At 47.2% G+C, this 27,551-nt stretch overlaps 1 long non-coding RNA gene across 1 annotated transcript; it reads left to right on the plus strand.

Annotated features, from left to right (window-relative positions):
• Window positions 1–6,214: 6,214 nt before the first annotated feature.
• On the plus strand, window positions 6,215–10,082 carry LOC120792736. The gene is made up of 4 exons (XR_005707884.1): window positions 6,215–6,295; window positions 6,841–6,954; window positions 9,263–9,489; window positions 9,671–10,082. It is a non-coding gene; the product is annotated as an uncharacterized LOC120792736 (long non-coding RNA).
• Window positions 10,083–27,551: the final 17,469 nt, after the last annotated feature.

The following is a 27,551-nucleotide window of genomic DNA, read 5'->3' on the forward strand; positions in this document are numbered from 1 at the left end:
CCGCAGCTGGCTTTGTGTCGGTCGGAAAATAGGGTGGAGTTGCAGCCGTCACTTCAGTGGTCACAGCTCACAGCTCCTGTCACTTTGAGATTCACCTGTTAGGGAGACAAAGCTGAACACACAGCGAGGTACACGCGTATTGGGACAGTGACACGATTTTCGTAATTCTGCGTCTGTACACCACCACGGTTGATTCGAAACGAAGACATCGAGATGTGATTGAAGTGCAGACTTTCAGCTGTAACTCGGTGGGTTTAAAAAAAACTGTCGCATTAACCGTTTAGGAATTACAGCCATTTTTATACATAGTCCCTCGTTTTCAGAGGCTCAAAAGTAATTGGACAAACCAACATAGTTATAAACATGAGGATTATGTTAAATACTTTGCAGTCAACGACTGGCTGAAGTCTGGACGTCACCAAATGCAGAGTTTCCTCCCTTGAGATGCTTTGCCAGTCCTTTACTGCAGCCGCCTTCAGTTGCCATAACCACTGCTTGCCTAACCCTGACCCTGACCCTGACCCTGACCCTGACCCTGACCATGACCCTGACCATGACCCTGACCCTGACCTTAACCACTGACCCAAAAATCAGCTTTTTCCTAATTGGGGGCATGGCTTTTGTCCCCAGTCGGACAAGCCCAATTAAATGGTCTTTAATCGTGAAATTTGTCCCTAAAAGTAGCCTATGACAGAGATACACACACACACACACACACACATGCACACACACACACACACACACACACACACACACACACACACACGTACAACTATGCTGCTCCTTCATGCACTGCATTATCAGGCAGATTAAATGGATTCTCAGTGTTCTTTAAAAGGTAATGATGAATGAGACTAATGGACGCCCCTTTCACTCTGTCAGGGTTTTTATCCTCACGGTTGCCAGAATCCAGACCATTTAACAACAAATCTGAAACCGTGATCACGCTCGCAGGGAGCTGAGAGATCTGCTGATAGCAGCGCGGTGCGATCAGACAGCAGGTGCAGGTAGAAGTGATGGAGATGTGTTCAACACTGGCGTTTGACTTTGTCACGACATGTCTGCAGCGTCGAGTCAAACGTGATCGATGGGTTTCCCGAAAATAGCTGCTCTGTGGTCAGACGTCCGCCCCAAACACAATTCATCCACCACTGTGCTTGTGTGTGTGTTTCTGTGTGTGTCTCTGTGTGTGTGTGTGTGTGTGTGTGTGTGTGTGCATGTGTGTGTGTTTATCTATTTATTTATTTATTTGGATCCCCATTAGCTCTTACTTATGTAGCAGCTAATCTCCCTGGGGTCCCGGGGGAAAAAATAGCCGGAACAAATTCATGAAATTATATTAGTGAGAAGAAAATGAAAAAAAAAGATCACATACATATGCGTATAGGTGAGAGCCCACATAAATGTATGTGAAATTTACAAATGAAACAGGTAATAAAACAAAACACGGTACATTACAAGGTTGTTGCTGTGATCAGCTTTAGAGCAGCCCGTCTCTAAAGACACTACAGATCAACACACTCCCCGTTATAGCCTTAAGTTTAAAAGCAAATTTTGTTCAGGGATTCTCTAATAGGTTCTGCTAAGTCATTCCACTGAATCCCAGCGCTGCACCCTTGAAGCTTGAGCTCTAGGTTGAGGAAGATCATAGTTGCATAGTTTTGTAACAGGGCTTCTTCATAGAAAAGGCCACTTGGCTGTTGTAGAACACGTATTCCCCAGACGCAGGTTGGTGTGCGTATGTGTGTGTGTGTGTGTGTGTGTGTGTGTGTGTGTGTGTGTGTGTGTGTGTGTGTGTGTGTGTCAGAGCGAGGGAGGAGAAAGTCCGACGGAGGCAGTTTTCCTGAGACGAGACAATCATCCGGACGGGAGCTAAGGCCGAAGAGAACATCTCAGTACCGGAGACCAGGAGCGGGCGCGTCCCTCTATGCTCGTGAGGACCAGCGTTTGACAGCACAACACCCTTTACGTGTAGGTTGTGAGGAAATGAGCGCACCTCGCTGTCGTATAAATTGGATTTTAGACATTGTCGGACTGTTTTCGCAAAAAAAACCCCCAAAAAATCTATACTTCTACACTTTCACACACTCTCATATCTCAGAAAGACTCGGAAATTACAACCAGAGGCTGTGAAATTATTTGATAACATCATTTCACAGTTTAAAAAAAATCCCCAGAAAGTCTGAAAAGAAATGGCTTAAAGTTGAACCCATAATGAAACCGCCTGTCTTCTCTCAGCTTTATGGACCCTGTAGTCAATTGCATTATATCACTGAGAACACAAGCTGGTGTTAGCAGGTGTATCTATGCTTGTGAGGACCACCCCTTGACGGCCGGACACCGTTTCGGATTGTGAGGACGTGTTGTTTGCAAGCACACGATGACTGCGAGGACGCTGTTCTGCGAAAACAGTCGTAGAAGAAAATGTCGTTTGTGTAGACACTGTGCGGACATGTCAGCAGGGACATTTCTGTTGTGAGGAAGTGTTATTCACGAGTACACGTGGCTTGTGGGAAGATGTTTGGGAAGACGTTTTGGCTGCGTGGGCAATTCGGTTGCGAGGACAGGACATCGTGTTTGCGAGGACGTGTTGCTGGTGAAGACACGTTGGGTTAAATGCTGTTTGTACGAGCTAACAAAGCGTCGCAGCACAAACTTTAATGCCGGTTCATCGATGTGAAGCGTTTCAGAGGTGACTCCGATCCGTTCTGGTGTTTTCGCTGAGGTCAAAAAGTCCAGAAACAAAACAACAACGAAGATTTACTCCTTCTACAAAGTCGTTTGTAAAGATTTCCGACCTGCTGCTCCGTTCCAGGGTCTGAGTTTCGAGAAGGTCTCTGTGAATTTTTATGTCACGGAGAGCCTGGCTGAGGCTTAACGAGTGGCTGTAATTAGTGTTTGTTAAGATGAATGCGGGCACATCCTCATTAGCATAGCAGCATTTAATGAGCAGCAGCATCACAGAGCTCTAATCACCAGGATAAACAAATGAGAGGAGGGAAAAATCATTACCTGCTGAATAAAAACATGTCTCATCTGTGCTGACTGTTATGGTTTAAAGCCTGACAGATACGTGAGACGGAGAATACAAATTCAGAATATAAACCCGAACCAGAAACAGCACGAACACATCCCGTGTTCACCGCCTGCTCATTGCTTTTCCCTTTCCTTCTTTGCTTCCCTCCTCTTTGTCCCGGTTTTCTTCTCAAGCTGAACTATATCGATAAATACATCTAAAATGTTCTAAAATAAAATCACAATAAATTTGAGAAAACATCTAAAGTAATTAACGTTTAATTTTGAATTTTGAATTTGGATTTTCAGCTTCATAAGAGGCAGTTCTTGAGAATGGCAGCCAAGTCAAGCAGCTAACAGCTGTGATGTTTAGGAAATATGTCTCTCGGACATTTTCCAAAATGTTTGAATGGATTCTCAGACATTCGTTCTTATTCTGCTTGGTCTCCAACAGACTTACATTTACCTAATTGCCGTACTTCTCATTATACGAGTTGAACACAGAGGTCCGTCTAGGGGCTCAGCGATCTGACTCGGGCCGTTTTGTTGCACGAAGCGTCAAATGTAACCTGCCCTCTCTTTCTCTCTCCGACCGTAACGGCCGTGTGCATCCAAGGGTGCCGCGTGTTGCAGGCCGTGAACACGCCGTGCCCACTGGGAGGCATTGGAGACGGCCAAAGCCGGGTGCGCCGGCAGTCAGTGATGGATGGAATGAAGAGAAGACTCGTCCTGAGCTCCCATTGATTTGGAGAAGGCCACTGACCTCTACAACTCCTACTCGTAAAGAGCGTTTCGACGATGCCCGTAGAGTTCTGTTCCGGATCTGATCTGGACGTTTTGAGTTTACCTGCCACTTTCAATAGGCCAATACTGACAGAGTTGTCAGATACTCTGTTTTTATTATTTTGAGACACCGTAGCATTACATGCTGTCAGTTGACTGCGATGCGTGGATTACCACTCAACCTCCGGCTTGTTAACTATCCATCCATCCATCCGTTTTCCGCCTCCTATCCGAAGACGGGCTAGTCCAGGCATCCCTCTCCAGGCAATGTTTTCCAGCTCCTCCTGGGGATCCTGAGGTGTTTCCAAGGCAGGTGAGATACCGATTATAGTCTCTCCGCCGTGTTCTTTGTCTACCCCGGTAGGCCCCGGGAGGGTCCTGATCAAGTTCACGAACCACCTCAACAGGCACCTTTTGATGCGAACAAACAGCGGCTCCGATCCGAGCTCCCCCAGGATGTCCGCCCTCCTTGCCCCGTCTCTCAGATGAAACCCATTTCAGTGGCCTGCATCCATGATCTCACTCTTTTGGTCTAGACCTTAGAGCTCATGACCAGAGGTGAGGGTTGGAACGCCTGGTAAATCGAAAGCTTCGCCTTCAGCCTCCGATCCCCCTTCACCACGACGGCCCGGTATGACGCCCGCACTACAGGTGATTGACGCACCAATCCACCCGTCAGTCCTCCTTCACCTGGGGCAGCAACTCACTCCCAAGCCAGTGGGAACAATCCGCAGTTTTCCGGCAGGGAACCGCCGCCTCCTGACGCTTCACGCTCGGCTGCGAACCGCCCCAGAGTCACAGTCTGACCAAGTCGACAGGAACATCTGCAAAACGGCAGAGAGGTGATTCCGACCCACCTCCACGGCTGTGCAGTTTATCCGCTAGTATAAGTTATATATGCTTTATGCTGGTGGGCCGCCGTTTTTTATTGTAACTTCCATTTTTTCACATTTGCATTACTCGCTTTATGACAGATTTTATTTTATCTTCCCTCATTTTAATTTACATTTCTATCAGGGAGCCCTTGTATAAGCCCCTGGCTGTATTCCTCTCCTGTACATATTCATTTGCTTTGTTATTGTACTTTTAATGTGCTGTTTTAATTGTGCAAACAAATATACTTAACACAGCTTAAGGGTTTTTTTTTTCTGCTTTAAAAAAAAGCCTGCAACTTTTAAACACACAAACACACAAGTACGAAAAACAGAGCTTTCTAGATTGGTTTTTAGTTTTAGTTTTAGATTAGATTAGATTGTGTTAGTTTTCTTTTCCCAAATCTGATAAATCGCCGGCAGTAAGAGAGATTCAGATGTTCAAACCCTCATGTCAACATTCACTTCAGACTTTGTCGTCTCACTGGTTATCTTCATAAATAACTTAGCAGAATTAATGGAAACAGTGTGAGCTGAAAACATTCACACTGTCACACATTAGCATACTAATTAAAATACCATCATATCCCACAGCATTCAGAGCCTCCCACTCGCTAACACAGCTCCCTCTGGTCTTTCTTTGACCTCTGACCTCTCCGTGCTGCGATGATGACACTGATTTCATTAATCCTCGGCGCACTCAGATGTAATTAACGAGCCAGCGGGGTGGCTGGAGGTGAATATCAATCACTGAGGCGCTGACAATGTGGGCGGCGGCTCCTCCGTCCTCCCACGCGCTCAGACGTGCCCATCAAGCGCAGAGCGGCAGCAGGGACGCACAGGATGTTAATATCGGGGCCACCACACACTCGCAGGAAGCTCGTGTACTGTCAACAGAGTCTTTAACTTTAATTATTCGTACCGGCGAGTCTCCACTGCTCCGCTTATGATGACAGAAGAGGTGAAAGTGATTTCGTTTAAGTGGTGTTAACATTTAGGCTTTTCAAAGAGAATGTCCCGACGCAGCGATATGTGCAAAAGGCGAATATTTGGGTCTGCGTGGGAGAGAAATGTGAAAAACGACGGGCGACTAAAATCCGTGGCTTTGACACTGCAACGTGCAGGTTTGTGCACCTGTGGGAGGCCTTCGGGGAAAATAAAAGGAGTTTTCTATCTGCTTTTCTCTGGGGGGGGGGATTTAAAATGTATTAGATTTCCCCTAGAGTTCGACTGACCACCATCTAGAACCCCGAGCAACGATAGCATGATGCACCAGGTCTGAAGCAGCGTGCACGGAGCTGTGGTGAGAGAAATTCTCAGTATACAAAGAGTCTGGAGGGTGCTGTGTGATCTTTCCCAAACCAAATATTTTAGAGCAAACGTGTAAGGACGGGGTTAAGCTAAGCTTTATTTGATCTAACGTAAGCTGCAAACGTTAGAATGTGTTCCTACAGTAGTAACAGTCACGTGCAGCGTTAGCACGTCATCAGCTAACTACATTATTTTACGGGTTACGTGTGGCTTTGTTTTTTGTTTTTTTTTTAAAGCTCCGTTGAGGACCAGAGCGTAAGCTCCGATGCGGCGGGGACACAAACTCACAGGAGGGACTCATCCTCGTCGCCGTGGTGAGTTAAGCTGGACGGACACCGTGCGTTTTTACTCATCTTTCACTCTGTGTTAACCCACATCACACATTTTAATCAGTCCTTCTGCACGACCGGAACCTTCAGCTTCTATACAGATCAACCGAACCCCCCGCTTGGCTTTGTCCTGTGACGAGTCCAGTTACATTAACTCAGACGAGATGACCGCCTCCTCTGTGTTGACAGAATGTGGTGCTGTAAATGGCTGGGAGGTGCAGGCGCCACGGCGGCTGTTCTGCAGAGAAGGTCGGCTCTTGGTCTCAGCATTCTCATGTAAAATATACTCCAATAACTTTAAAGAAAGCTGGCTACAGTTCGTCAACAGCAACTGATCTGGCAGAAATTCAGCCTGATCCCAAAATTAGTCGGAGGCAACCGATTTCGGGCTGAACTCGTACTTAATCTGTACGGCGTCGCATCCGGATCCCCGAGGGTTTCAGTTTCATAAAACTGTGACGGACCGACGGCCCTCGAACACAACCCTGCTCACTGCCACTCAGCCCGCCCTTCTCCCTCTCTGGTCTTAGGTACCTCACCTGCAAACACTCCCCTCATTAGTGCAGACCAGGGCAGGGCCCAGAGCAGAGGCAGAGGCAGTCAGCCCGGGCGCTGTTGTCGGGAGGATGGGTGGCCACGGAGAGGTGAGTTGAATGCACTCGCTTTTAATCGCCGCTGCAGGTCATGAGCAGCTGTGATTATTCAGACACCACACGCGGCTCGTGATGGCATCTCCTCTTTTATCTCCTATTTATATTTTGTCTGTTTTGGGACAGCCGGAGGGCGACAAACATTACTCACTTCAATGAGGTAGCTGATCTAAATGCCTGTAGATCCCCCACCGGATGTATGTATCAGTCCCAGTTGTGGAATCTGAACAGTGCTGCTTTACCTGCAGCCTTGCTTCCGTGTACGTCTTCTTTGGTGTGGGTATCTTATAATGAATATTTGGCTCGTTTATCTTTCTCAATTGTTTTATAGTATTAATTACTGGATGTGCAGTTTGACTTCTGGCCGTCTTTACTCTCAAAACCTGGTCTTGATGAGCCTTCTGCTCATATAAAGTACTAACTCTGCCTTGCAGATACAGTATCCAAGTCCTTTTCCTGGATTCATTTCAACAAATGTTTAGAACTGCACTTCTGAAGAGTGAAACACAGATGCTTTATAATCATTTCCATGGCTGGGGAAAATAAAAAAGCGGGTCTCTTAAAAACCGATGAAAACATGCTTTGCATGTGTACATTATGCCAATACCCCTCTCTATGCAGATCTTAAAGGACTGTACGTCTTGACCACTGCAGACCAGTCTCACTAACTTTGTTTAACTGGTGGTGGTGATGTAGATAATGATCAACAGGAATAAGAGGATCTGTGGTTTTTTTGTTTTGTGTTTTTTAAAACGCCTACTGAAGCACTGAGCTTCTGCAGAGGGAGGCTGAGGTGAAGGGAGAGTTTAGCGCTTCAGGTTCGGTCTCAGCACTGTCTCAGCTTTAAATCGTCTCCATTTTGACAGAGCGTGAACGCAGCCCTTGTCGGCTGCGGCCTCAGAGGAAAATGACTACAGCTTCATCTGACTTCACACGGCTCTCCGTGTTGAACAGATGAAACCTGTGCTTTCTCTTTCACTCTTTAGTTCCTCTAATTACCCATCGGCGTGGTATCGCTGCGTGTTGCTCTGTGGCCTAGCAGCTGCACGGGCTTTTTTTTTTTTTTTTTTTTTCCTGGCACCTTTTGGGAAATTCATTCATTTTTTGCTAAAGTGTCTTAATAATTACAGTGACATCCGGGTTAATTGCCTAATCTCTATTGCCATGGAGGCATCCCGTTGAAATCCCCACACAATCTGCTCCAGAAACAGCAGCCAGAAGATCCCCTGTTACCAGAGGGGACGCTCTGACCTAAATAAAGTTGGGCTTTTTTTTTGAATTTCATTTTATCTTTTTTATTTTTTTACATCCAGCAGGTAGCAGACAGGGAGCTCAGGTACACTGTCGACTGTCATTAATTTTCCGCTTTGATTTAACGCTGGAAACTTGTTCTGGAGCAGAGGGAGGGAGGCTGTCTGAGGCCTCTAAAATATAAAGGTCCACTGTAACAATGTCAGCCAAGGACTCGTTCGTACCTTTTCAAATAAAAAGGGCCACAAAAATCTTAAAGCTCTGATTTATGACGAGGAATCGCCTCCCGTTAACAGCGGATCTTTTCGTTTAATGACCAAACTCGTCCTTCACACTTTCCTACGCAAGCCAGACAATGACGAACCCGAAGTAGGTTTCTGTTCCTGGAGGTTTCCGTTTAGATTACGGTTATGCAAGGGCGTAGGTATGATTTCAGACCTATCGGGGACACAATAAAGAACTAAAAAAAAAAAAAAGTCCTCACCTTCCAAAAGATGTCCATTAATCGTAGGACACCATGTCTCTCAACCCTGAGATCTCTCCTGTGTTGATTTTCCTCTATATTCCCATTATTAATAAATTAGATTTTACTTTTTCTTTTTTCCAAAAATGTTTTATCCCATAAAAATGGCTCATTTTCCAAAATGATATAATCTTCAAAAAAAGTCCCCTCAATTTTTAAAAATGTCCTATTTATATATATATTTTTTTTTTTTTTTTTTCAAGCGTATTCTCACTGTGAAAAATTTTCATTGCTTTTGAAAAATGTCCTCATCTTCGAAAAATGTCTCCACTCTCCAAAATTGTCTTCACTCTCCAAAAGATGTCCTCGCTTTAACAAAATGTTTTCACTAAACAAAACTGTCCCAACTTTCCCTAAATATCGTCATTTTGCAAACTTTTTTTCCCACTTTCCAAAACGCCCTAGCAAAGTGCAAGAGAATCTAATGGAAACACGCTATCGGGGTCCTCACCAGACATTCACATGACGGGTCAATATGTCTCTCTCTCTCTCACTCACACTCACACACACACACACACACACACACAGAGGGGTGCGGGCCCAGCCTGTTGCCACGGTGTTGAAGCTCCACTGCTGATGGATGTCGACCTGCATCCAGAGGTGATGGATGCTGTTGTCACGGCAAGCACCGGCCCCGCGGTGGAGAGGGGGGGGGGTTGGGGTTATGGTGGACACAGCCTGGTACTCCGTCCAGGTACACTGACAAGAAACCACCCCCACCCCTCCAGAGGGCATGTCCCCGACCGGAGTGAAAGGTCAGTAATCTGTGATTAATCGGAGCACAGACACACACACACACACAGTCCCCTGTACATTGTACTGTGTGAGGACACAGATTGGCATTACGCGTTCCTTGACCACTGTCCAAATGCCCTAAATTCACAAAAATGTCTGGGTTTGCAAAAAAAACGTCCCCGGACCTCGTCTGTTCTACAGCTTTGCTCAGGAACGGTTTTCGATACGTCCTCTACTGGCAGTGCGGCTCCGCAACAGACCCCGTACTGGGAGAACGGCTCGTGGAGTGAAACTGGGAACAGAGCGGTGCTCAAGGCGCTCACTGCTGCTCGTCCGGCAGCTGAAGACTGAGACTCAGCTGAGCGGACCAACATGTGGATCAGCTCCTCCTCTCATCTGGGCTTTTTCAGATGTCGGAAGACACCGAAGACAGATTGTAGATCAAACTGAAAGAGGGGGAAAATAATTGAATAAGGCAGGATCTTGAAAAATGAGCCCCCCTCCCCCCCCCGGAGAAATTATGCAGTGGTGGAACATAAAGGAGAGGAAGCACAATTTTGAGGTGTTTGCACTTTTTTTAATGTAAAGATTAAACTAGGCTTCAAATAATGAATATTTTCATCATTGATTTATGCACGTTTTTTTTTTTTTACTATTAGTTTATAAAATGTCAGAAAACAGTGAAAAATGACATAAAAGCAGCAAAATCCTCACATTGGACAAAGTCACACCACAGAATGTTTGACATTCTTGATAAATAATATATATATTATATATATTTTGGGCTTGAAATAAATTGTAGATAGATCAAAAAAATAAAACCCTGAAAGGGACCATTCTGCTTAAGGAGTACTTTTGGGTATATTTTACTGATAATACGTCTGTACCTTTTTTGCTTGAGTAGAACTTGAATGCAGGACTTACACTGGAGTATTTTTCGGGCGTAAAGAAACGACATCTACCACTGAAATTACGCGCTTGAGGAGGGGATGTAGAAATACTCAAAACAGCAGCCTGAAGTTAGCGTGATAGTCGGTGGCTGGACACGTCTTACTCGGTATCGCCTGTAGGTGGTTGAAGCTTGCTGAAGGGCCGATACCGATCGGCTGCACAGCGGGTCCGTCTGCGCCAACGACCCTGATCAGAGAGCCACTTTAAAGCCCAGCCGCCCCGCCTCTGTACGATCCGCACCGGCAGGCCGGCTGCTGCTTTAAACGCGATAAGAGGGTTGTACAGCGATACGGTGCTCGCGCACTGTATAAACATTAATATTCATGGCGGTAACCTCTCACTCAGCTGTCGGGCGCGAGGTTGCACGAAAGGGACCGGCGCTGACAGCTGGAGCGTGATGCCATCACCGGCGGACGCTCGGCTACAGTCGGTGACATTTCATTTTTCACAGCCAATCAGCCGGCCCTTCACATGCCGACACTGCGGCATTCTGGGTTGTCCGAGTCACATTGTCTACATCCGTGCTGACGGGCCATTTATCTCTGTTTGAAGTGTTGGAGGCGACGGTGGCGGCGGCCCCTTTGGCGCTCTGACGGCCACGGCAGAAGATGAACAAACAGCTTTTTCAGAATGGAAACGTCAAACATTTGGCAAAACGTCCATCGTTCTTGGGGGCAAATAGCGCATTTAATTCAGTGTTTAATAGGTTGTCATAACATGGCAGACGGGCTGGGAGACAGACTGAATAAACCATTACCCCCCCACCCATCCACCCCTCCCCTGCAGTGAGGGGTGGGAGCGGGGGGTGGGGGCAGTAAATGAAATGGGCTATGGACACTGTGGCGGGTACAACTAGCAATAGTGGACTACATAAATTAAATAACCTGCCACTTTAACAGCAGAATAAAGCAATACCACGGCAGAGGTGCAGACACATTATAAATCTAACAGCAGCCACAGCCCACAAACACACATAAAAAAAAGCCCAACAGTTTTTTTGCACAGTGTAGCGCGCACACACGCGTTATGTTGTTGGCGTTCTCTTCCGGTGAGAGTTACATCCATCAGCGAGTTTACTGTTGTACTGACCCGTCTGAACGGCTTTCTGTGTCCTCCACAAGCTGCTATAGGTTCAGCTTCCCGGCTCGTTCATTCTCGTGGCAAAATATATATAAAAAAATATAAAACTGTCCACTCGGCCTCTCTGTCCCACTGGGCCCTCGAAGTTCTCAAAAACGTCGTGGGCTGAACGGGGGCCTCTGCCGGGATTCTCAAAAATGGCAGAAAAGGTTGTGGACACCTCGCTGAAGGTGGAAGTTTCTAGGTGAATGTAGAGGTCACTGCAGCTTCTTCTCTGCTGCAGCGGCCGGTCTGGCTCTTTTGTTCCGTTCTCACATGCTATAGTTTATCGGGACTCCCCCCCCCCCCCCCCCCTAGGGCTCTCATTCTCTGTTCGTTAACTCATGAACACACTCGCGCATAAAATACAAAACGCAGCTCAGGTAAATATAGCTCAAGGACAAGAGAAAGGAAATGGGGGGGGGGGGTAAATGGACATCACAGCATCTGTCGAATCCTATTGTTAGTCTATAATCCATCCAGCCCTTCTTCACCTCTGACCCCTGAACTCTCCGAAGCCACTCACTGCCGTTGTCCGGTCGCCTGCGTGCGCTGCGCGGGAGCAGGAAACCCTCGCGCCGGCGCCCACGGTGGACCGATCTCCCGCGGCCGCTTTCCTCGCTCGCTCGTTCCCACCAATTAGCGGTGACCTCGGGTGCGACTAACAAGGTCGCCGGCGATGGATTGCTCCCATATTTACTTACAGAATCCGATCATGAGCTCAGAAGATGAATTACGCCACAAACCGTTTTGGACAAGCCTGCTGGATATTAATTTATAAGCTTTGATTCATATATTTATAACTGCAGTGAGTTATTAGGCAGAAGCAGAGACCAAGAGGAGGAAACGTGGAGGAGAATTTTAAAACCGGATCACTGAGGGACGAGGACCCGACGAGACCGGCGACCTGTGTCGCGAAGCCAGTTCACCTTAGTCTAAAATCAGTGGTCCCGGTAACTGGTACCATGAAGCCGGTTATGAACCGGTTCAGTCGTGAGCGTGTTCACGTCAACGAAAAGCAGTTGTTAATTACAAGACGTGATGGAAATATGACATTTTATGGGTGTTTCATGCTTTATTAGGTGTTTAGGTGTTTTCGTCTCTTGGGTGGACATCGTGGCTACTCCGCTAGGTCTGTTTCCATTGGACAAAGAAAAATATGTCCCTGAAAACTGAACCTACGCCCCCCTTCTGTACACGTGTGTATTCATCACTCCCGCGGTGTATAATTCCCCTTTTGTTCTGAGTATATTTAATTGAGTAATTTTAAATGTATCCTCTAAATTCATCGAACGGCTGAAAATCGGAGAGATGTGAGAAAACGAGATCATTTATTTCCAGGCTACTGAAACAAACACCCCAAAGGTGGAGGTGTGGGACTAGGGTTTTCTGGGGCAACGACCACATCAAAACCCGCAGCCGCAATATGATAGACATGAAAAATGTGCCCTCGGTGACAGAAGGGGAATTGCAGGCTCATATGGAAAAATAGATGAGGTCTAAAATATTCACTTCAAAATGGATGAGAGCTGTTTTGAAATGATAGTTTTCCTGTGAATTCTGCAAATAAGAATCAGAATCTGGCATCAACAGCACGACTCCGTGAATCCGACCTGCCTTCCAGTCCAGGCTGCCGGTGGTGGTGTAACAAGTGTGGTGGTCTCTTGGCTCACTGTGGGCCCCTTTAATATCAGTCCACCATGGCTCGAATGCCACAGCCTGATCTGATCATTGTTGCTGACCATGTGGATCCCTTCATGGGCCGCAGCTCACCATCTTCTAGCGGCTACTCCCAGCAGGGTCACGCGCCAGGTCACAAAGCAAACGTCGTCTCAAACTGGTTCCATGAACGTGACGGCGAGTCCAAGTGGACTTCGGTGGCCTCCCCAGTCACCAGATCCGGATCCAGTAGAACAGCTTTGGGATGTGCTACACTATCAGCAGTTGCAGCAGCAGTGACGCTCAGCTCACGGAGGCGATTAAGGTGAGCTACCATTAAACCCTCAGATCCCAATTATTTTCCCACAATTTGTGTCAAATACGTGCATTTTTTGAGACTCACTGTGACTTAGACTTTCGGGGGATGTTATGTCCAATGTCCATCGCAAGTAAACCAGCCGGGGAGTCAGAATACGTCCTGAATAAGCCCCAAAAATTTGCCTGAGAATCGGAGTGATTCACCGACGGTTGTCAGTACATCCAAGCCGTCGCCGTTTGCTGACCTGACACCACGTGCCTCCCATTTCAGACGACCCGATTCAGGAGGAAATGATCGCGGAGCGCCGCACATCTTCTGCGGCCCGCTCCCACCGGGGTCAGACGGTTTGTCAATCAGCCTTCGGTTCTCGATGCCCGCCGGAGAGAGGCGGGCGTTTTCCCGTGTCGGCTGCCACATCGTGTCCACTCTGTCAGGGGCCCACTCACCGGATTTGAGCACGCCATTGTACCCCGGGGCGACGCTGTAGTAAGTATCTGCTGCTGCGCTGCCTGTGCTTTCATTCATTGCCAGTGACGTGACATGTTTCGGCTCAGTGCAGGTGGCGTTTCCTTGACAACACCAGTGAGAGCCGGCTGTGGCTACTTCTCCGCTTTGCCTCGCGGCCGTGCTGCTGCTGCTGCTGCTGCTGCTGCTGCTGCTGAGATTCGAGCTGTGATAGATATGAATCATCGGCATCCGTGGCCTCTCCGTGTTTTTGCAGGTGATGTTGTGCTGCTGGCCCCGCTCAGCTTGCTTTGGTGCCGCCGGATGACCTGCGCCTTCATTTGCAACGTATGCGTGCTTATTTGCATTGGTGGTACTATTCCGAGCAAATTTCTCGTGTGGTCTGGCGCGGGTTTGCCCTTCTTAACCCCTGGATGGAATATTTCTGTGTGGGCCGAATCAGTCTTGGGCCTATTTTTCCCTGAGTGGTCTGAAGTCGTTTTGGGGGTTTTTCTCGGAGCTCCTCAGGCCATCGTTAGAAGAGTACCTGCTCAAACTTGCTTACGTTGTTGTTCATTTTAGTTATTTAGGATACGACCCCTTTTTATATCAAGATTCTATTAGCGTCTTACTGTACGTTCATCTGAGGGTAATCAATAATATTGATTTAGGTCTCTGACAAAGGGCTTTGCTGGCATTCAAGGGAATTTGCAACGTGCTTGTTGCTCAGTCGGGAGGGCGGATTGCGGTGGCTCTTTTCCGCCAAATCCAACCGTAAAACTTTGTGTCATAAATGGTCACTTCCTTAACCGAGTGTCTCATCGTAAGCCGCCGTTTCCTCGCCGTTACTCGGACCGTCGCTCTCGTGCCAGCGCCGTTTGCTGCCACAGCTCGCTCCACCCCCTCACCCCCCCGACCTCCTCCTTTCGTGGCATTTGGCGCCGTTGCTGTACTGTAACTGAGAATCGTGTTCACGTACGGGGGATTAGCTCTCCCGGCAGAGTCCTCGCCGCTGCTCGGATGTACCGAGAGCTGCCTCACACAGCAGAGCCTTCACCACCAAACCACTTTCTATAAATGCTCATTTCTTCGACACAAGTAATGTATAATTTTTCCGGTTGACTGTAGTGCTATTAAACGTGTGCATAATGTGGTTGGATGTGCTAAATGCCGCTGTAGCGCCACGCACTGTGCAGCGCACACCTTCTATTAAACAGGTTTTTTTTTTTTTTTTTTTTTAAATTGCATTAACTTCATATGAAATCACTTTCTGTAAAATTCACTTCCCACAGTGTCTGAGTTTAGTGATGGAGAACAGAAGTATTACCTCCTCCTCCCTCCGTCTCTCTGCCTCTAATAGATTTATCTCCATTGGGAGTTTGACTCTGATCTCCGGCTTCATCCTCTCTCTGCTTCCGACTGTCGGAGCTGATGGACTGCATCCCTCCGTCACCTGACCTCTGACCTCTGCAGCCGCCCCCACTCAATCACCGACGACTCTAGACAGGGGGAGGGGGGGGGTGGAGGTTATGAAAGCATTTCTCTGTCAGTCAGTCTTCAGGGGCTGCGGACGCCGACCGACAGAGAAGCCGTCAGCCCCGCTGCTTTACCATCTGAGCGATTCCCCCCCCGAAACGGCGCTGACAGCAGAACATCAGACTTCAGACAGGACGAGTGCACGTTAAAGGGCAGTGAGACATCGGTTCGTCGCTGCAACCGATTTGCTAATACACACCCCGGCTCTTAGCTGTAAGCTTCAGAAGTCAGTCTTGCGAAAATAAATTAGGATGATTAACCACAGTTCGGCCCTCACTATTAGATCTCACCATCATTGCATGACTGCTCACTCTCTACATTATTTATCTGCTGTCCGGACAATATGGCTGTTGGATCGTCATTTTTTTCTTGATTTGTTTTTTTTTATTTCGTCATTTTTGTTTATTTATCTTTAGGGCCGGGCAACGTGGCCATCATGGGGTTGAGATTCAAGATTTTTTAAACCATGATTGTAACACAATATTCTGTAGGACTTGCGGGTTGTGTACAGGTTTTCCCATACAGCTGCAGACTCACATTAATTCATCTGCTCGCGCTGTTTGGGTTTCTTGACATTCCCCTGATATCCGCAGACAGCTTTAGCCACCTGGCAGGCGGCGACTAGGGATGGGGTTCGATAGCTTTTTATCAAATCTGAGTCCAGTTCCAAATCCTCTTATCGAATTTTGAATCCTTTCGAATCTCTTATCAAATCTTTTCAAATAGTTTGTTTGTGTGGAGAATGGAGACATCTAATAAATGTGCCGTTTTTATTTCACTCTGAGCTGTAACAAAACAAATTTCAGCTGTTTTGTGTAACAAAACTTATAAATCAATATTTAAGAAACCAGCTTCCTCTAGTCACGCGAATGACAAGATTGCCAATTTTAATTGTGGTTTACGGAGCAGACATCACACTGACACTAATAGAAACTACGGTAATTAACCATCAGACCTAAACCACGGAGATTCTACTGTGCTGGGGGGTTGTACGACTTTCACCACACAGTTTGTCACTGCTCTGTGACATCCGTCAACTCTGTTCCCACTCATTTCGTTCCTCCCTGGCGAGCCGTGCTGCCGCTGCAGGAGCCGTAGAAGCCAAAAGTAAAAACGCAGTGAAAACAGAATCAATTCCACTCTATCATTCTGTGAATATTAAGCAAATAAACTGCTCCTGTTTTGCACAAACGACGCACTGAACGTACTGAACCCGTGCGTTCAGTCTACGGTATAAACCCAAGAGGCCGTTCGGTTTGCCCGGTGGTCCAGCAGGGGCCTGCTCCTAAAATTCAGCTCGACATCTTGCATGCGCTATTGGGGCTATCACTGTCCTGACGCTGAAGCATCTGAGAAGCAGTGTGCGAAAGTTTTTCTTTTTTTTTTTTTGGGCTCCACACCAAAAAAGTGCCAAAAAAGACGAGGCTGTTCGCCAACTTTGTAAAAAGCAGCTGACTTACTCAGCAACCGATCTGGAGACTCGCCTGCTGCTGCCGCTGCTGCTGCTGCTGTTGCAACCCGAACGAGGCAGAAGAGGCTCCAGAAATGAGCAGACCTTTTTTTTTTTTTTTTTTTTGAAAAAGTGACAGCTCGGTTTCTGTTTCTTGACCAGGTATCGTAACTACGGGAGGTGTAAACACAGGACTCACCTGAGCAGCGTGCAGATTCTCGCAGGCCGTGAGCAGATATCAGGCCAACGTCAACGAACACCGACAGCGTGAGCAGATGAATTAGTGACTGTGCTGATTCTGATTTTTAAACCGGATATCCGTGCTCCACGTGGTTGAATCATCTGGTACCGACCGTCTGTAGCTGTACGAGAGAACTTGTATAAAACCTGTAAAAAAAAAAAAAAAAATACTATGTTACAGTCGTGTTTTAATTTTTTTTCTGCATTTTGCAAGAAAAAAACAATTTAAAATCTTGTGTGCAGAGGCTTTCTCCATTCTCCACAAACAAACTATTTGAAAAGATTTGATAAGAGATTTGAAAGGATTCAAAATTCGATAAGCGGATTTTGGAACTGGACTCAGATTTGATGAAAGAGCTATCGAACCCCAGCCCTAGTCGCTGCCTGCCAGGTGGCTAAAGCTGTCTGCAGATATCAGTCTGTCCCGGCTGTAGATGTGACCCTTAAATCCACTATGAGAGAACCAGAGCCAGCTAATGCTAACCAACTGGAACCACAACAGTCCTGTGAACTGCACTGGTGGCTCATACTGTTTAGTGAACTATGCACGTCAGCTTATTTTAGGCCCTATTTATCTGGTAATTTTTTTTTTTTTTTTCTTAAACATGCTCCATAAATAAAATTGTATTGACTTTTTAGTTTCATCAGGCTTTGACAGAAACTTGTCACTAAACAAAGATTCATTTTGCTTCACCAGCTTTTAATCAAAGTTTGTGAGTCGCTGATTTTAGCCACTGTAGCCACGATTACTCTCAAAAAACCAAAAAAACAAAACCCCAAACAATGGCAGAGCATGAATCATCCTGGGACCTGGGAATGCCAGCTCATATTACAATATGATAACTAAAGTAATGAACAGATTTATGGGGTGGTGGTTATTTGCTCTTCAGTTTAGGGGGGCCAGATGAACATTTGACAGGCGGCTGAAAGGGGATGATGAACATAGAGCTGGAGGAGGATGAGGGAAGAGTGAAAGATGGAAAGTGTTGCACAAATAATAATCAGTGAAGGTCAGCCTGAGGCCGAGCAGCTGACAGCGCCTTTTTAAACGATGAAAGAAATGAAAAATTCAAAATGAGCAATTTGATTATCTTCTCGTCAGCGGCCTCTGTGATGCACGGAGGACGGCCGGCCTGTTTGCACTTCATTTCATTATAGCGGGGGGGGGAAAAAAATGAAAGCTGAGAGAGTGAGCAGGTCACCGATTGAATATCGAAGTGACAGCAGTCGCCGCTCGATTCAGTGACAGGCGCTCTCCTCTCTATGCGAGTCTGACCCCGAGGTCGAAATACTTCAGAGAGAGGGGAAAAGTAAAGTGTGGAACAATCTCTGGAGCAAACCTTAAAGGACCAGTGTGTGTGTGTGTGTGTGGGATTCAGGTGGATCCACGGGCAGAAAGGGAACACGATATTTCAAATTATGTTTTCATACGTGTATAATTACCCCAAACTAAGAGTGGCTGTGGTTTCGCTAGCTTAGAATGAGCCCTTCGTACCTTCCTAGGGAGCGGTCCCTCTTCCACGACCTGACTGGAGGAGAGGTGGTTCAAACGGGACCGTCCTGCGGAGATTCAGAGTCCAGGGTCACTTTAGGACCGAATCATTCTGATCAGTGGATTCACGGCGGAAAAAAAAAGTTCATCCACGCAGTGTTTTTGGAACGTGACAAGTGACGTACTCTCTTTGGAGAGTAAAGACTTCCTTTGAAAAGCCGTAATATCTTTGGAAATGAATGTATTTTTACATTTTAGGAAAGTTCAGACATTTTCATCAGAGACTTTTTTTTGAACGATAGTGACATTTATGGACACTGTGGACTTCGTTCTTCTTCTGTGGTTGGGGAACGTATTTTGTCACCTGAGGGTCCTCACGAGTCTGTGTGAATTTCCCCCCCCGTAAAGAAACGTCTTTAACTAAACAGTGCCAGCCTCCCCGGTGTGGGTCCTCCGTCCCTCACCTCAGAGCTCGGCGGCGGACAAGCTATCGTGCATGCAGTTATGTCACCCGTAGGTGTCAAGGCACATTACCAGACCGTGGGCGGGGGGTTCCTCCATTACCAGCCTGCGCCGGCTCTGTCGACGGCTCTATTTGTGGCTGCTGGGATGGATTTCTCTGCCCTGGTGCTTATATTTCACCACAGGCGCTCGTCAGGCAGGAAATGGATGTGGCCAGATGTTGTTGCTCTGTAGGTTGGCTGTTGTGACACAGCGGTAAACACTTGATCGGGAGCAGATTTTTTTCTTTGTTGGTATTTGTCGTAGTCATGGACAGAATTCCCTTCGTGCGGATTTAAAAGTCAGGATATATGAAATACATCACAATACTTCATCTGAGGGGCGTTTACAGGCAGTGTTGCCAACTTATCGTCTATGTCTCTAGATTTACCGACCTTTCAGTCCCCTGTAGCCATCGGTCTTCCCTTTTCTGGACAAACCGTAGCTGCTTCCTGTAGAAGGGAGTCGCCGGTGTTGCCCCACTAGCGCCAGGCCTGGCTTTCCCTCCGCGGGCCACACCCCTCTCTGCGTCCCAGTCAACTGGCGGCGCCGCAGCTGACTCGGACATGAACGAGCTTCGGACTTTCTCCTGATCATTTTACAAGCAAATACAGCAGACATCGCAGCACGGCCGTCGTCTTTAAACTCGCGCGTCCGGTGATTCTGTCCGGCGGCGTGGGGGTTATGAAACCAGGACCTCAGCAGAGCAGAGCAGCAGCTTGGAAGCGTCCGCTGGTTAACGCGTCGTCTTAATGGGCCACGTTTCAGTCGCGGTTTCGTACTTGTTCCGTTGTCTGACAACAGAAGCAGAAAAACATGTCAATGAGAACAGCTTCATAGGGAATCCGGCTGTATTGAATGACTGAATGTGTGAGCACAGAGAGTAGGAGAGAGGCAAACAGATAAAGGGCGGTTTAAGTGGAAAGAAAAGATCGGATGGCTTAAGTTTTAAAGAACAAAAAAATACCTATACTTCTGTTTCTATTTATCCTTTTTACGAGGAGATATTTCTTCTTGTCATGATCCATTTTGCAGGTTTTTCCTTTGATATTCTACAAAAAGTTTTTTTCCAGTAACCCAGTCCCGTGATTGTGCCCCCTCTCACTCCCTTTATTCCCTGTCATCTCTTAACTGTCTAAATTATAAAATCGTTTAAAATTATTTTTTTTAAAAAGAACAAAAAGCCTGAAGCAAGTCAAAGCCCCGCTCGGCCTGTCTCGCTGTCCGCTGTCATTTTCTCATCGAATCAGCTGCTTTTACAAACTGCAGTCTAAGCAGGTAACATGTAAACACACACAAAACCGCCAGTCACCTTGAACAAAGATTTATGTTCTGCAAACTCAGTAGTCAATCTTGTCGGAGATAATTAAAGGTGTGAAACACACTAATGAGAACGTGTGTGGAGGCTGACAGATATTCAATGTTCATTCCATCATGCAAATGTGGTGCAGCTGAATATTTTCCTGCTGTGTTTATGAATCGACGGATCGATAGGTCGCTCGACTTGCCGCTGCGCGCGTGTGCGTGTGAGATTGACAGCTCTGTTAGAAGACGTCTTTAACACAAACTGACCTACCCGCTGTGCAGGCATAGGGGGTAGCCCCGCCCACCACCTAACATTCAAATCCCGGGGCTGAATCCAGATTTAATGATCTTCGTCTGTGGTTCTGCAGCTGCTACAGGGGGCGCGAGGAGAAACCGGCCTCCGTCCTCTACAAACCCCCCCCCGTCCTACCGGCTCTCGTGAGCTGAAGAGACGCCTCCGGAAGGCGCCATAACTTTGACAGGAATGGAGAAGATCTTTGTTAGAAAGCTTGGTGTTTAAGTTTAGTTTATCTCAAGTACAAAGAGGCTGAAAGAGTTTAATTCTCTGTGGCTTGAACAAGGCTGAGCTGAAACAACATGCGTCAGTAACGATGGACCGACCGAGTTGTTTAGCAGAAGGGTGAAGCAGCCGTGTACCTCGGCTGTAACTCACGTTCTGGCCTCTTTACAAGCCTCAGTTTATACATAAGTAAAAGCGACGCGCTGAGGGCCGAGTGTGGCTCTGATCGGCAGGGATGGACAGATCGATGCTAGCCAGCCTGCGGGGCTACGGACGGAAAGGACGCCAGTAATTTGGGACTGAAAAGAACCTCCGTCCTCCCGCCCGTGTGAAGGTTGTTTTGTCGTAGAGTTGAGCGCGTGCCGTCTCAAACACTCACGCGGCACGCCGCGCTCCGACAGCTCGGACGTGGCCGCCGCCAGGTCGAAGATGAAAAGTGTGATTCTGGTCAGAGGGGGACGTCCGCACCGATGCAGGTTAAGCCTGGAAACACAGGTAACCTGTCGAACGTGTACGGGGGGGGCCGGGTGTCGCAGGAGAACTTCAAGCCCGCGGCCGCACTAGCAGCTCTGCGAGGCGGTGCCTACGCACGGGTGGCGTTGAGCTAAATGCTAGCATGTTGATATTCATCAGAAGGACAGTCATGTGGTATTCAGCGCCGCGCTGGTCTCGGTTTCTCTTCCTCTTTCCAGTCATTTCTTCTTACTTCTGATCCGTGTTGAGCTGCTGTCAACACAACTCGAGCTGTCCTTCCAGATGCCTGATTACTTGACCTTTATTCAACGGGAGCTGTGCGGTTAGCAGCGAGGCGCAGGGGCGGGGGTCCTGATGGAGCTAAGTGGTGCCATTCTGGTATTCAGCTGCCTGTTGTGAGGGGAAACGCCTGGATGCAACGGCTCGATGCCGACAGCCAACACACTTTTTTTCTGATGATACCTATGAAGGAAAAAGAGGGTGCAAGACTTTTAATGTGAAAATGATGGAAGAGGTCTTATACTCGAGGACTAGACCGTCACGTGTGACTGACAAGCTGCACACGTGGGATTCACGCTCTGTTTTTTTCAATGGTATTATTTAATGTTTCACTTTGATGGGAGATACACCTTGAAGGATGAGAACTGTCCTCTGTGGATTAATGAATATCTATCTATCGGGAGCTTTCACGACAGGATTCAAAAGACTCTGTCTTTTAAAACGACTTGTGTCCGGGCCAGTGTTGCACTTTTAACTGCACAAATGACCAATGCGTGCTCAGAAAACAAACTGAAACAAAATGACATTTATATTAACCCCGACACGTGCTGCCTCAATTGCGTCTACGCGTTGGCGTCATCAGATCGCTTCGCTAACGGCCCCCGGTCAACACCTGAGACACGTAACCAGATGAAACTGAGATCTCTTCTTCTGCCTCTACAATGGCAGTTGGCAAACGGCAAAATGCTTCCCCCGGGGCCTTCGGGAGTTTCTCGGAATCCTTTTCATTGGCGTCATCGTCTGGTAAGGATGGCACTTGAGTGTATTTTTATTTTATTTTTTTTCTCCGTCCAGCCAGCTCTCACGCTCTGCTCTCGTCCGTGAATTGACGCCTCAGCAGCTGTTCCCATCACCGTGAGGGCTTTATTGAGACCCTCAGGGTGGCTCTGTGATTTGTCGACATCGGCACCGATCGACCTCATCCGCTTGCCGGCGGAAGACGGATGGGGCGTCAGAAGTTTGGGTGTGCGATTCCTCCTCAGTTTCGAGCCAGGATGAGGCTGAGACTGAGACTTGTTTCTTTTTCCCTGCGGAAAATTCACGAGTTTGCTCACAAGGTCGACAGAGCAGAACGCGGTTTTGGTTCTTTGGTGCCGGTTCAGAGCGGCTTGGGACGTGAGTTCTTAGTTACCTGTCTTGATGGTTTTTCCTCTGTGATCATATGTGATTATTTTATTCTGGAAGTTTCTCCCATCTCCTCACAGGATCTCTGGAGCTCAGCCAGAGTCACCTCGGGGTTCTTGGTCACCTCTCTTACCCAGGCCCTTCTCCCCTGATTTTCTCCGTTTGGTCGAGTCCTGGTTGTTCCAAACTTCTTCCATTGAAGAATTACGGAGGCCACTGTGCTCCTGGGAACCGTGAATGCAGCAGAATTTGTAGTCTTCCCCAGATCTGCGCTTTGACACAATCCTGCCTCTGAGCTCCATGGCTTGGTTTTTGCTCCGACATGCGCTGTCAGCTGTGAGACCTTTATATACAGAGACAGGTGTGAACCTTTCCAAATCATATCCAATCGACTGAATTTACCACGGGTTGACTCCAATCGAGTTGTAGAAACATCTCAAAAATGATCATGAGAAATGGGAGACGCATGAGCTGGATTTAAAGTGTCATAGCAAAGGGTCTGAATACTTCCGTCAATGTGATATATTTCAGTTTTTCTTTTTTAATACATTCGCAAAAATATCTAAAGTTCTGTTTTCGCTTTGTCATGACGGGGAATTAAGTGTAGCTTGATGAGGGGGTAAAATAAATTTAATCGATTTGTACCGTACGGTTGGAACACAACAAACTGTGATATAAGTGAAGGGGTCTGAAGACTTTCTGAATGCACCGTATCTTGACATGTTTCAGCTGCTTGTGTGGACTGTCTGCTTCACACTGTTTTGTTTTTTTTAAATTAACTTCCATCACCTGTCTCACTCCTTTTTGCTTTGTTATAGCTGTTTTTTTTGTTTAACCTTCCCTCTCCTGTAATGATTTTACATATTGTTTGGCCGTTAAAATAACAAACCAATGCAGCATCCGGCAAAGGGACAACAATTTCGAAATCAGCCCTTTGGATGACACTGGCACAGTTGCAGTGACGTTCAATCGATGTGAGATTAAAGTGACATATGACAAAAGAAAAGCAGCAAATCTTCTCTTTTGAGAGGCTGAAATCTACAACTATCTGGTATTTTTCACACTTTTTGCTTGAAAAATGACAGAAACAACTAATCGATTATCAAAATAGTTGACCAGTCAGCTAAAATTGAATCGACTAATTGTTTCAGGCTCTAACTTAAACTATATTAAATTTAAAATGAATATTCATTTACTGAGGTTACCAATGTCAGATTATTACCTGTCCTCTCGGGGCTTTAGTCTTGTTTCACTTTTGATGGAGGACAAAGGGGTAAGTATGCTTTAACCGAAGTACTTTTCTAGTGGTGGGTGAATATTCTTGAGCATGGAGTTGGACTCATGACCTTGGGATCACGTTGTGTCACAGAAGAGTGTAAACTAAAGGTCCACTTACTGAAGGTCCACTTACTCAGAGTCTTCGCTGAGCCAGACCCAGACCCATTCACTGAAGAATACATGAAATGCAGTTGAAACCTCGGAAAAATCTAGTAAGTTGACCTTTTTGAGGTGAGGAATATTTGTCGCAGCGCAACTGAGTCACTCGTCATTCGGGAATCTGTGAGGAAAACTTTACAGGTGAATCAGAGCCTCACAGACAGGAGAACATAATTCCATCCAATCAAAATTCAATAAAGACTAATTTAATTATGCTGCTGTGTTTTTTTTCATCATAGGAGCCGAGATGTTATTGTTATGGGGATAACACGGCTGGCGTTTCTTCCAGAAATAGGTCCCTGCGTGCCCAGTGATGATGCAAATCTCATAAATCATCGAGGTGAGGGGCTTGAGGGTAATTCGGTTTAGGGATAAAAATACCCTCGCTGACTCTCAGCTCCTCTGGAAGCACTTCAGAGAGTTTGCAGAAAGTAGCCAAACAGCCAGCGGCTCGAGGTTCAGAGCACGCTCTGTCCTGACATGACATCATGAGAGGACGTCACCAAATCCCACCGTCACACTCTTTCTCCATCACCGCAGGTAAGGGAGAAAATAAGAGACATCGGGGGGCTCATCTCGACGCAGCAGCAAAAGTTTCTTTGACACGCCGTCGGCTGACGTACAGCTCTTTTGATTGAGTTTATAATATGCAGCAAAGAATGAGGCTGAAAAGTCATTTACGAACATCTCCAACAAGAAAAAGACACTTATTTTAAACTTGAGAAGCAGCAAGCGCAGATTATGTGATAGTAGATCAGTAATCGTGCCCATGCGGGGCCTACCGTATGTACTGTCGGCGCTGAGACGCAACATTACGACAAAGGGCGAAACAACCACAAGGGGGAGGAAGCTACTACCGACAGAAAACGACCACAAAAAGGTGCAAGACAACCGCAGGGACGCAAAACCACTACAAAAAGAAACGTGACGACCGCAGGGACACAGAGACGCAGAAACAGTGACAACAAAATGGCCAGAGATGCGAAAACTACCGCAAAGAGTCACGATAGGACAACGGAGACACAAAAGTAGGAAGAGACCGTTTCAGTCTGGGTGTCTTTCTGCCGTGTAGGCGGCGTGGGAGGCGCGTAGTCTCGTCATCTGTCCATGGCCCTGAACCTGAACTTGGTGGAACCATATGAGTCCTCGGTACGAGGTTCTTTGGTTTCCCACGGTGTTTTACAAACTAAAGGCTTCAGATAAGCGTCAATAACAAGGAGACAAACTTAGGCGGCTAACTCGGGGGTTTCTCCCAGGAAACCGGTTTGCAAAGACGGTAAGCCATTTCCCCAGTCAGGCGCCCATGAAGGAAGTGTGGTGCTAATATAGAGGACAGGAGTTCGTGCCCTGTTAAAAATGTTGGGATAAAACGTGACCTGGGGCTCATCCAATATCGTTCTTATCTGGGGTTCGTTTTTATTTTAATGGCGCAACCTCAAAGCCAGGATTTCCTGATTTAAAAAAACAAAAAAACAAAGTGAAATTTCTGCAGGATTTTCTCCTTTACTGCGTGAAAACCGTGAAATCCCTTTTTTTTTTTTTCAGCGTTATGAAGTCGACTTTCAGTGGATAAGAGGAGAACCTGTTGTGAGGCGGAGAGGAAGTGAGTGTGTGTGTGTGTGTGTGTGTGTGGGGGGGGGGTGTGTCGGTTGTGGAAGGAGCAGCTTTTCTTTCCCTCAGTGAAACCCATCACCTCATCGCCGGTAATGTCTTGTCACAGTTAATGTTCGCCGCAGTCTGCTGTCATTTAGCGGCAGGGTGGAGGTTATTGTCGGAGCCTGCCCGCAATCCACCGGTCCAGAAATAGCCACCAAACAATTTAATCAGAATTAAGTTTTGGTTTTTTTTTAGGTTTTTTGTTTGTTTTTGGGTTTTTTTTGTCCCTGCTACTGCTGCTTGCTGTGTTATCGTCCTCCCATCCCTTCCTGTTTTGAATCGGTTAACCTTTCTGTTCGGGGGAGGCGGGGCAGGGTCCTGCTCCGCAGATTAGCCGCTGACGCATTTATCAAGGGATGACAAATGAGCTGTCCTTCCAGATGCCTGATTACTTGACCTTTATTCAACGGGAGCCGGGCGGTTAGCAGAGAGGCGCAGGGGCGGGGGTCCTGATGGAGCTAAGTGGTGCCATTCTGGTATTCACCTGCCTGTTGTGAGGGGAAACGCCTGGATGCAACGGCTCGATGCCGACAGCCAACACGAATTAAGAAAGAAGTTATTAAGATTGGCTCTTGCTGAGGCGAGGTAATTGAAATTTTCACATTCCCCAGAAATGGGCAGAAACCAGGCACATCAGTTTCTATTTGAGGCCGGGAGGCTGATGAGTATCACACATTAGCGCTTCCCCGGGGGGGGGGGTCCATTTAGTGGCCTCTGGTTCAAGATCATTACATGACGGCATCGGTCCCTGAATGTGACGTTTCTTCTGCCAGCTCATTTCTGGTTTTGTCGGGCGGCAGATTGTCATTTACAGCTGTAATTGCGAGTGTTTCCCCCCGCGCCGTTTCCGTCCCTGCTCCTGCACACAACGGGGGGGGGGCCCGCTGGTTACCGCCCGACCCGCACCACAGACGGTTTCGTCTAAGTCTGCATCCACGTGCGCGGGCTGCTGTTCATGCTGTCCTCCCTATGAGCCGGCACGCTGACCCTACAGACCGTGAAGAAACCGCTCTGCGCGACCCGCTGCTGCATCCATCTCACGGAACCGTGAATTCCAGTTGTTAGCAAAGAAACCAAATCGACCAAAAGGCCCCCGCTCACGCCAGCATTTGAAACGGGAGAAATTTCGCGGTGAAATCATTTCACTTCGATGAAACGGCAAGGATCAGTGGCTTCGCTGGCGGCGGCGGGGGGGCGTTGGGTAAATCTTTCAAAGTCAAAGTTCATCTCCGGTGAACTTCGAAATGCAAATTTCACAGAGTCAGAGAGTCCAAGATGGAGGACGCAGTCGTCGGGCTCGACGGCACAAATATATTAATTGGTAGACTGAGCAAAGAGACATCTAGCAAGCTACGAACCCTGCGAGTGTGCGATAGATTGAAGTTCACTATATTCAGTTGGCGGTTTACTAAAACCAACGCAGTCTAATACGACGGTTCTGCAATAAATCTTCCCTCAATCCAGGTTTTAATGTTCAGATTTTACTCAAACTGTTTTAAACCGGTGTTGATTCAACTTTATGTCATTTTGGAAAATGCAGTGTGTGATGCTGTTTAGCCTGTATCGCATTATACA

Source organism: Xiphias gladius, chromosome 8 (genome assembly GCF_016859285.1).
Source record: "Xiphias gladius isolate SHS-SW01 ecotype Sanya breed wild chromosome 8, ASM1685928v1, whole genome shotgun sequence".
NCBI lineage: Eukaryota > Metazoa > Chordata > Actinopteri > Istiophoriformes > Xiphiidae > Xiphias > Xiphias gladius.